The following is a 10,066-nucleotide window of genomic DNA, read 5'->3' on the forward strand; positions in this document are numbered from 1 at the left end:
TAAATTACTAAACTACACAAACCTATTGGAAGAAAGCAACTTGAAGAAACTGAGCCTGGGACAGAGTTTTGAACGAAAAGGTAGAGTTAATAGCCAGAAGCCAATTCCACAGGAAGAAGAACACCCCAGTGCCTCACTGAGTGGGGTAGGTGCTCAGAGGTTAGTACGTAGGTCTGTCCTGAAGAGCTGACCCACCGCATAAGCAAGAGTGAAATAGATTAGGTAATAGCGGACTTAAAGGTCAAGCTCCTAGAAGGCAAGGATCAAAAGATTAGACTTGAGAAGAAACACTGCTGGCAGCTACTTCGAGATAATGAGAAGGAAGGTCATGTTGCTTTGAGGGAAATAATTCCAGTTGCTGAGGGTTGAATAAATTGGATAGGAGAGAGGTTGAAGACAGGTCTCTACCTTGAAGGCTGTCTCAGTAGCCCTGGCACAAGGTAAATGAATTCTAGATAAAGACAGTGGCAGTGTGAATAATGAGTGGGTCTCAGCAGTGTCCCAAAGGGCAAAGTGACAAGATAGTGATGGACTGAATGACAAAGTCAAAGGAGAGAGTGAGAAATCAAACATGATTTTATTCCTATAGCTCTCAGGACTGTTAAGATGCTGGTATAAGAAAACTTTTTAAAAAGTACACTAAGCTGAAAGCTCTGCTTTTGTCAAGAAGCACATTTAACAGACTCTGATAAACACGGGGTGCTAGACTATGAGGAATGAAGTACCTTTACATGTAGATGAGCTTCTGGAAATCTGGATAGGTTGCCAGGAGAATATAAACATGAAGAAAATAACTGTTCTGCAGATTAATACACAAGGCAACCCTAGAAACACAAACCCAACTCCATCTATGATAATTAAACTGTCTTTTAGACTGATAGGTTCCCCCCTCCCCTTTGTGTGACCAGCTCAGTGCTTAGTATATGAAAGCTGCTCAAAAACACCTGTTAATTAAGACCAATATAATCCTTGTCTTCTGTGTTAAATATTGCACAAGTCATCAGCTAATTAGATTGGATAAGATGTGTGAATTAGTGTGTGTGTGTGTGTGTGTGTGTGTGTGTGTTATAAAAAGGCTGAAGGTAAGGATGAGTCAGTAAATTAACTTTTAAGATTGGATAAAATTCTCTCTACTAATTATCAGTTAGCAGGTTTTTTTCTCTCTTAAATCTGCCTTTTAACTAAAATAGTTGTTTTTCCTTTTAATCCTTAAGTTAAATAAGTTAGGTGAACTAAAATTCAAGTTAGATTTTTTTAGTATCAAAACTATTTTTCTAAAACATATTGTACATTTATTTCACAGTCTGAAAAGCTTTCCATTTTGTATTTTTTTAGTGGAAACATGTTTATAGGCACTCATTTTAGAAAAATTGTGAGGTAAATTAATATAAAAAAGTAAGATTATTAAGACAATGATTTTGAGAGTCGGGGTGATTTATATTCTGTGCTTTGCCTTTTCTAAATATTTATTTCTCCTTCAATGTGCCTCCTTGTTCCAAAATTAAAAAAGAAGTAATGAGGACAATTATTTTGATCATTTTTAAGTTGGTTCCACGCCCAGTGTGGAGCCCAATACATGGCTCAAACTCATGACCATGAGATCAAGACCTGAGCTGAGATCAAGAGCCACACAGGCATCCCTTGATCATCATTTTTAAAGACTTTATTTAAAGGGAATTTAAAAAGAGGAGTCCTTGCAAAAAAAAAAAATGCATTCCTATGTAACAGTTAATCATTTTGGAAATCAATAAGTAAGGGCCAACCTGAAAATTATATTCCACTTGATATGCTAATTAAAAGATTATACTGCCCTCTTTTCTATTGTTTGATAAAATTATAGCATAATCCTACTATACACAAACAAATGCCTATCTATGAAATGTTTATCAACATTTTCCAGGAAAAGAAAAATAATCTCCCTTAGTTACTAATTCCATGATAGTTCTCTTTATGAATTGCATGAAATAATACTCATATCAAAATCTATATCTTTCATTTATATCTAAATATAAATTAAATGTATCTCTATCCCTTTTCATATAGTTATGTCACATACTGAAACAAATGAAATATTTTCAATAAAGCCAGTTATAGTGTAAAATCACCAAAAACTTAATAACTCAATTTAAGAGAGATGAAAAGTAGGGAAAAAAAATCAAATATCTCAATATACCTGTTTCTTTAAAAAAAAAAAAACAGTACCTTTATTCCCTGAAAACTACAACTTCCACCAGGGGGCCCCCTTTTCACTTCTACAACTCTCTCTCGACTTTGTACACAATTTTCTCCCCTTGCTCCTTCAACCCTAAGCACAGTAATTTTTGCTGTTCTTGTAACCCTGCCTACATCTATGACATGTAATCTCTTCTATCATTGAACCTGCCTGGATCCTGATTGAAACAGTGATTGGCACCAGAAGTAGCCTCAGGAAGTAGACCCTCCAGATAGTGTTCTGGTAGAGGATTTTACATATATTTGAGATAGACAGATAACCTCCTTGCCAGGAAATATTATGCACTAGTAATGCATGACATCATAGTGTTATTTTGTCTTCCAAAATTATGATCTTCTAACGTAATGTCATCAATATATTTATGCAGACTTTTTTTTTTTTTGAGAAATTCTCAACAGATCACCTCTTCCTCAAAGCATAAATCTTAAGTCAATCTATCCATCATCAAGTAGGCTAATGAGCATGTTGCAAACACCCTATTTCCTATTTTGATGCTTGAAAGAAACATAAGAAAAAGGTCATCTAAATGAAGTCATATAAGTTTTAAAACTGGAGGAAATTAAATCCAAAAAATAAAACTATTACATGAAAATAGCAATATACAGAAATTGTACTTATGTGTGTTTTCTCTCCATGATTCGTATGGCTAGAGCTATCTTTCTCAGACTGCATGTGCACATGATTTCTTTTTAAACAAAATTAGTTTCAATCTATGCCCTTCCTGATGATTAGACATGTAGCAAAATGGGGGTAGGCAAGAAAACAGAGCCCAAAAGGCAGGTTTGTAAGGTAAGATAAGGAGGGTCAAGGTGCTCTGGGAGATAAGCTGGCAGCAGATGAATGTGTGTTAGAAGAAGAAGGATGTATCATGACAGCTGTACAGGGGAGATGAACAAGGGAAATGAGGTTTTAACCAGTGGAATACTGGAAGGAATCTATTCCCTTTGCTCAAATGCCATGACTAGCTTTTATGTGTTTATGATAAGAAGGAGAATGCAGGTCAAAATGAAATAGGCCAAATAAAGTAAAATGATTTAGAATACATTGTGGAACCTGGGACAAAGTTAGAGTAAGGCTTTAAGGGAATAAAAATGGGCAAAAGATACAAGAAAACCATGCAAAAGACAAGAATGCATTCCTTTTGCATAGTCACAAATTAAGTCCTTAAAATGTTCTAGCATGGTAAGCATCCAACGTTGCTTTATCTCATTTAATCCCCACAGTAACCCTTTGTGGTAGGCAATATTGTCCCCATTTTACAGATGAGGAAATTGAACTTCATGCTGGTTAAGTGATTTGCCTGAGATTACTCTCCTAAAAGGGAGTGAAGCAAGTTTCAGACCCACTCAGTCTGTCCCGAGTACCTGTGTTCTCGACCATTATTAAGAGTGAAATAATACTCCTTCTGGAACTTAACTTTGTGATACTCCCTCTTTAAAAAAAAACTTTATTTGGAGGTGGCTACCCGACTGTAGCCTTACAAGCCAGGTTGTCTTCTCAAAGGCAGTAATAATGTGCATTCTGAAGCTTTTTGTGTTCCCAATCCTAACTGTCTGATTTATATCCCATCACATTTATGTTTGAGCCAGGGCTTTCTGAAAGCAAGGCCTTAATCCAAAGGAACGTCTCATTCTAGGAATCACTGAATCACTGATGCCACAGCAGGATAGGCCCTTGGAGGCAGGTGGATTGTAAAAAAAAAAAAAAAAAAAAAAAAAATAGGAGAAGACAGAGAAATGATCAAGCTAAAGACAAATCTTAAAATATAATGGCTTTTTCATATAATAGTTTAGAATTGCTATCTGCTTAAAGGTGTAGTCCTAATCTCAGTAGGAACATAAGTAGAGAAATAGGAAATTTTTAAAGGAAAACTAATGTACAACTGAATATATATATATATATGTAATATACATATATAAATGTATATAGTAAAATATTTATATGTTCATGATAAATATATATATATATATTGCATTTATATATATGAGAGTAAGCTAAGAACTGTTGGTAAATCAATTAAGTGTACATAACAATAGTTATAAGGGGCTCAGACTCTAAGCTCTGGTATCATTTTATAATTCTATGTTCCATAAGTGTTGAGTTTCTGATTATTTATGATACTGGTTCATGACTTTATTTATAACTTATATAAAACTGTCTCCTGTATTAAATTTAGTCTCACCATATCCTTACATTAAAAAAAAAAAAAAAGCCTCCTTCCAAAAGCATTGGAAAGCTATAGAAATCTTTACTGAAACTTTCATCAGAACATCAAGGAGAGAATGAGATAGTATATCACACTACAGAACTTCTTTCAAAATATCATTACACATTTCTTCTTCTCACTAAAGTTTCACTCATCATGACAGCCTCTTACACATAATCTGTTACAGTTACTTGAATTCTGTGTATCCATGATGCTGCCCAGACATAAAAACTTAGTAGCTCGGCAAAATAAACAGTATCCTTGAAAAATGATGTTCTTTTGCTATTACTATAAAATTAACTTCCTAAATTTAGTGGATTAAAACAAGTCATGTAATTACATGTTATGTGGATCAATATTTCAGGTAGGGTTTGGCGGGTTGATTCTTGAGTTTCACGTTTGTTAGCTGGAGGTCACTCAGTGGTGTTCAGTTGGTGGCTGGTCTAGCCTGAACCGTCCAGAAAATTTTGGCTCATATGTATATGACTCCATTCCTCAGAAGTGGTAACTAGAAAGCTAGGCCTTGCTGGGATCTGCTTCCTCTCCATGTGGTCACTCGATATGAGAGTCCACTCCTCACATTGGAACTCAAGGTTCCAACACCAAGTGTGTGTAGAGTATCTAGTGGAAGCGACAACATCTCTTATGACTTAGCCTCAGAAATCCAAGAAAATTACTTCTGTTTGAATGATTCAAGCAGGTTACTAATGCCAACATGTTGAGGCAAAAGGAATTAGACTCCATCTTTCATAGAAGGAATAGCAAAGAAAAGCTTTAAATTAATACAGAAGGTAGAGAGAATGGGGGCTTAAAAATAATGATTTAATATGTTATTTTCTTTGACACAGTAAAAGATCTGCACAAACTCAAGTTGCATAAGGAAAAGATTATATAGCCTGCTTCGCAGATCACTGAATGAATTAAAAAAAAACTGGACAGGGAGAAAGATATGTTACTTTCCAGCATGGACTGAATTATTTGTATATTTTTATGTTGTTTTTTTTATCTTTTTAAACCGCTTTATTGAGGTATAACTGACAAAATATTACACATGTTTAATGTATACAACGTAATGAGTTAGCTATGTATAGACTAGTGAAACCATCGCCACAACCTATACCATAAATATATCCATTCTCTCCCAAAGTTTCCTCCTGCCATCTTGATGATGATGATGATGATGATGATGTGATAAAAATACTTAAGATCTACCCTCTTAGCAAATTTTAAGTATATAATATAGTAACATTTACGATAGTCACTATGCTGTACAGTAGATCTGTAGGTCTTATTCATCTTATAAAACTGAAATGTATACCATGTGATGAATGCTTCCCCATTTCTTTCTCCCAGGAAGCACCATTCCACTCTGTTTCTAAAAGTTTGACTGTTTTATAAAACAAGATGAAATCAGAGAGGGAGACAAACCATAAGGGACTATTAATCATAGGAAACAAACTGAGGGTTGCTGGAGGGGAGAGGGGTAGAGGGTGGGGTAATTGGGTGATGAGCATTAAGGAGGGCACGTGATGTAATGAGCACTGGGTGTTATATAAGACTGATGAATCGCTGACCTCTACCTCTGAAACCAATGATACACTATATATTAATTGAGTTTAAGTAAAATTTTAAAAATAATAAAAATAATAAATAAAAGTTTGACTACTGTAGATTCCTCATGTAAGTGGTATCATGTATTATTTGTCCTTCTGTGCCTGCTGAATTTCACCTGGTGTAATGTCCTTCAGATTCATTCTCATTATAGCAAATAGTAAGATTTCCTTTTTTAAGGCCGAATAATGTTACACTGTATGTAGATACCACATAACCAAAGCAGTGGCCAAGATTCTTTATATCTCACATTACAAAAATCTAAAGAACTGAACTCCATGAGAAAGGCAATAAAGAGATGAGGTTTCTCTCCTTAGGTTAGTGTACTGTCCAATAGGAATATAATGTGAGCCCCACATGTAATTAATTTTTTTCTGGACCTCATTAAAGGAAAGTAAAAAGAAACAGGTAAAATTAATTTAAATCATTTACTTATTTAACTCAACATATCAAGAATGTTACTTTTTCAGTGTGTAGTCAGTAATAAGCAAATTATAAGTGAAATATTTTACTGTTTATATACAAAATCCTTGAAATCCAGAGTGTATTTTACACTTAACAGCATGTCTACAAGCAAACTTGGTGTAATTAAAATGCTCATTAGCTATGAGTGGTTAGTGCTTACTTTACTGGATGTGCCGCTCTAGACTCTTGCTACTGAAAGTGATACTCAAAGCCCCAACTTTGACATCACCTGCAATCTTGTTAGAAATACAGGACTTTCCTTTTCACCTAAGACCCTACTGAATCAAAATATGCATTTTAATGAGATCTCCAGGTGACACTGAAGTTTCAGCTTCCGCTTTCTATTACTTTGCTAAGGCTGCCCTAACAAAATACCACACGCCGGTGGCTTAAACAACAGAAATTTATTTCCTCATAGTTATAGAGGTTACAGGCCAAGACCAAGCTGTCAGCAGATTTGACTTTTCCTCAGGTCTCTCTCTTGCCTTTACATGGCCTTCCCTTCTTGCCTTGTCCTCACGTGCCCTCTCTCTGCTGTGTGCACAGCTGTGGGGTCTCTTCCTCTTTCTGTAAGGACATTAGTCATATTGGATTAAGGTCCACCCTAATGCCTCATTTTAACTTAATCACCTCTTTAACGGCCCCTATAGTCCTATCCTGAGGTTTGGGGGTTAGTACTTCAACATAAGAATTTGGGGGAAAACAGTCCATAATATTAAGTCCATAATAATTTCATAGCCACCTACTCACCTCTGTGCAATGCCTTCCTCAAATCTTAGTACTTTCCTTTCCTGATCCCACCCAGGTTATACCCCTCCCATAATGACAAGCTTTTATCAGTACTAGAATATTCTACATAGTTCTTTCATTTTCTGCTACAATTTAACCTCTACCAAAGTATGCATCTTGAGAGGAGTACTAGGTCTTCTTCTCAGCAATGTGCCCCGAACTTATCACAACACCTGGCCTGTGACATGAAAATAATTCAATAGTGGAATGAATGAAGAAATGCAATAATTAATGAAACCTAAGAGAGAATTAGTTAATGCTAAAAACATGTATTCTTGGCATATGACATCTCTTGCTTCCCTGAGGGGATAAGAGGAAGTGAAACCTTTAGAAGGAAACCACCTCCACTTCTCAGCAGAAAATCTGCAAATTGTTTTATGCATCTGAAATAATCATTTTGCCTTTGCTATTTTCCTTTGAAGAAGGGTCCCTGCTTTATCTAAATCCAAATCTTCTACTTATGCTGTGGGCCTAGTCCCCTCTCACCCTCTTGGGATTGCATTCTTTGATTATTTCTGCTCTCCCCTGTAACTTCAGTCCTTCTCTTTTTTCTCCATCGTAAATGTTCAAGCACCTTGCGTCTTTGGGGGACAAAAGCCCTTGGAGGTTAGCTCTAACCATGTTACCCCTCCAGTTATCCTTCATGGGCAAGTATCTTGAAAGAAGAAACTGCATTTATGATCTCAAATACTTACCTCTTCCTCTTACTTCCACGAGGTAAGATTTAACTTTCCTCATACTATTTTTCCTTATTTATTCTAGAAGAAACCGTGCATTTTCTACATGTCATCAAATTCAGCTAGCAGCTTTTAAACTCACTTCACTTTCAGTGACATTTAACACTGCTAACCATTTTCACATTCCTTGAAAACTAGCCTCCCCCCTTTCTTTCCTCCAGTGGCAATAAACTCTCCTGGTTTTCCTCCTACCCCTCTGCCTAGTCTTCCAACAATGTGATGAATTCCCTTTCTTTAGCCATCAGATGAATATATGTGGTCTTAGTATCTCTTTTTTCTTTCTAAAAAAAAAAAAAATATATATATATATATATATATATATATATATATTATTTGAGAGAGAAAGGGAGAGTGCACACACAAGAGGGGCAGAGGGAGAGAGAATCTTCGAGCAGACCCCCCTGCTGAGCACAGAGCCTGATACGGGGCTCAGTCTTGTGACCAATGAGACCCTGACCAGACCAGAAACCAAGAGTCAGATCTTAACCAATTGAGCCACTTAGGTGCCCCTTAGTCTCTCATTGCTCATGCTACACATTATTCCTGGGCAACTTTATTATCTCACTATATCTCCACTTACTATCTCTATTTTTGCTCTAGATACATAACTGCCTAAAGGACATTTCCATTTGTACATCCTGCAGAATCCTTAAATTCAATGTATATATAAATTACCTCCTTATTTTCTGCCCTTGCTTCCATTCAGTCATATTTAAATTTCCTGTGTCTTCTGGATTGTATAATGACACCATGTATTCACTCGGTTGTCATGTCAGAAGTCTAGGGATCATTTCTTATTCTCCTTCCTTCCTTTACCCCCTAAGTCTCATCAGTGGTCTTCTAAATGGATTTGAATTTCCAATGCAGACAAGTCTCAACTGGCATACTGCTGCTTAGTTTGTCTTATTTTCCCTTTGTTTCACTCTGATCTACTCTAGAGAAAATACCAGACCAGAATGACTGGAAAGACCACAGTGTTCTCAATATACAAACTGCACTTTAACCAATCAGCCTATCTATCTGTCCACCCAGTGGGCATAATTTTCAAATGGCCCCCAAGATTCCCACAACCTGAGGTTTTATTCCCTCCCCTTGAGTGTGATACCTGTAACTTTATTTTGAATATGATAAAAGCAATAGGATATCACTCCATGATTATGTCACATTATATGGCAAAGATGAGGGGATTTTGCAGGTGTAACTGATGTCCTTAATCGGTTTACTATAGGTTCATGACAGTGATAGGAGAGCCTGACCTAAGCAGATGGCGTTTAAAAGAATATTACTCTCTTGCTGGCCAAGAAGAAGCAAATAGCTAAGGTGTGAAGTCCAGTGGAGAGGGACAGCCTCTCAGAATTGATGACCTCAGTCTGCAACTGTGAGGAACTCAGTTCTGCCAAATGCTTAAATGAGTTTAGGAGATCCCTAGCTCCAGAACAGATTATAGCCTGGCCAACGTCCTGACTTCAGTCTTTTAGGACCCTGATCAGAGGAACCAGTTATATAGTGCCTGGACTCCTCCAACAGAAGCTGGGCGATCATAAATGCTCATTGTTTTAAGAGGCTAAGTTATTAATTCTTTTTGTTTAAAATAGTTCAGTGGATTCCCAGGGCACTCAGAGTAAAATCTTTAGTAGATCTTATAAGACTCTCCGTGAAGTAGGTTGTGCCCCTCTCTCCAGCCCTCTGGTCTTTTTCTCTTACCAGCTTTTCACTTGCTGCATAGGAACCAGTTGTTTAAGGCTTTCTGTCAGATTTTCACAAGAGTCAGACTCTCTCTTGACTTCAAATTTTTGCATTCATCTGGACAACTCTACCATCACATGCTGCCGCTCTGATAAAAGCCACAGTCATCCTTTTCCTGAATTGCTGTAATAATCTCTTCACTGATCTCCCTGCCCTTGCCCCTTTTCCTCCCACCATAGCCTTTGCTTGACAGAGTAGTTAGACTAAAACTGTTAAAACATAAGTCACATAAAGAAGAATCTCTGCTCAGAACTTCACAAAGTCTCTCTGTTCTCTTTG

This window comes from Canis lupus, chromosome 10 (genome assembly GCF_011100685.1).
Source record: "Canis lupus familiaris isolate Mischka breed German Shepherd chromosome 10, alternate assembly UU_Cfam_GSD_1.0, whole genome shotgun sequence".
NCBI lineage: Eukaryota > Metazoa > Chordata > Mammalia > Carnivora > Canidae > Canis > Canis lupus.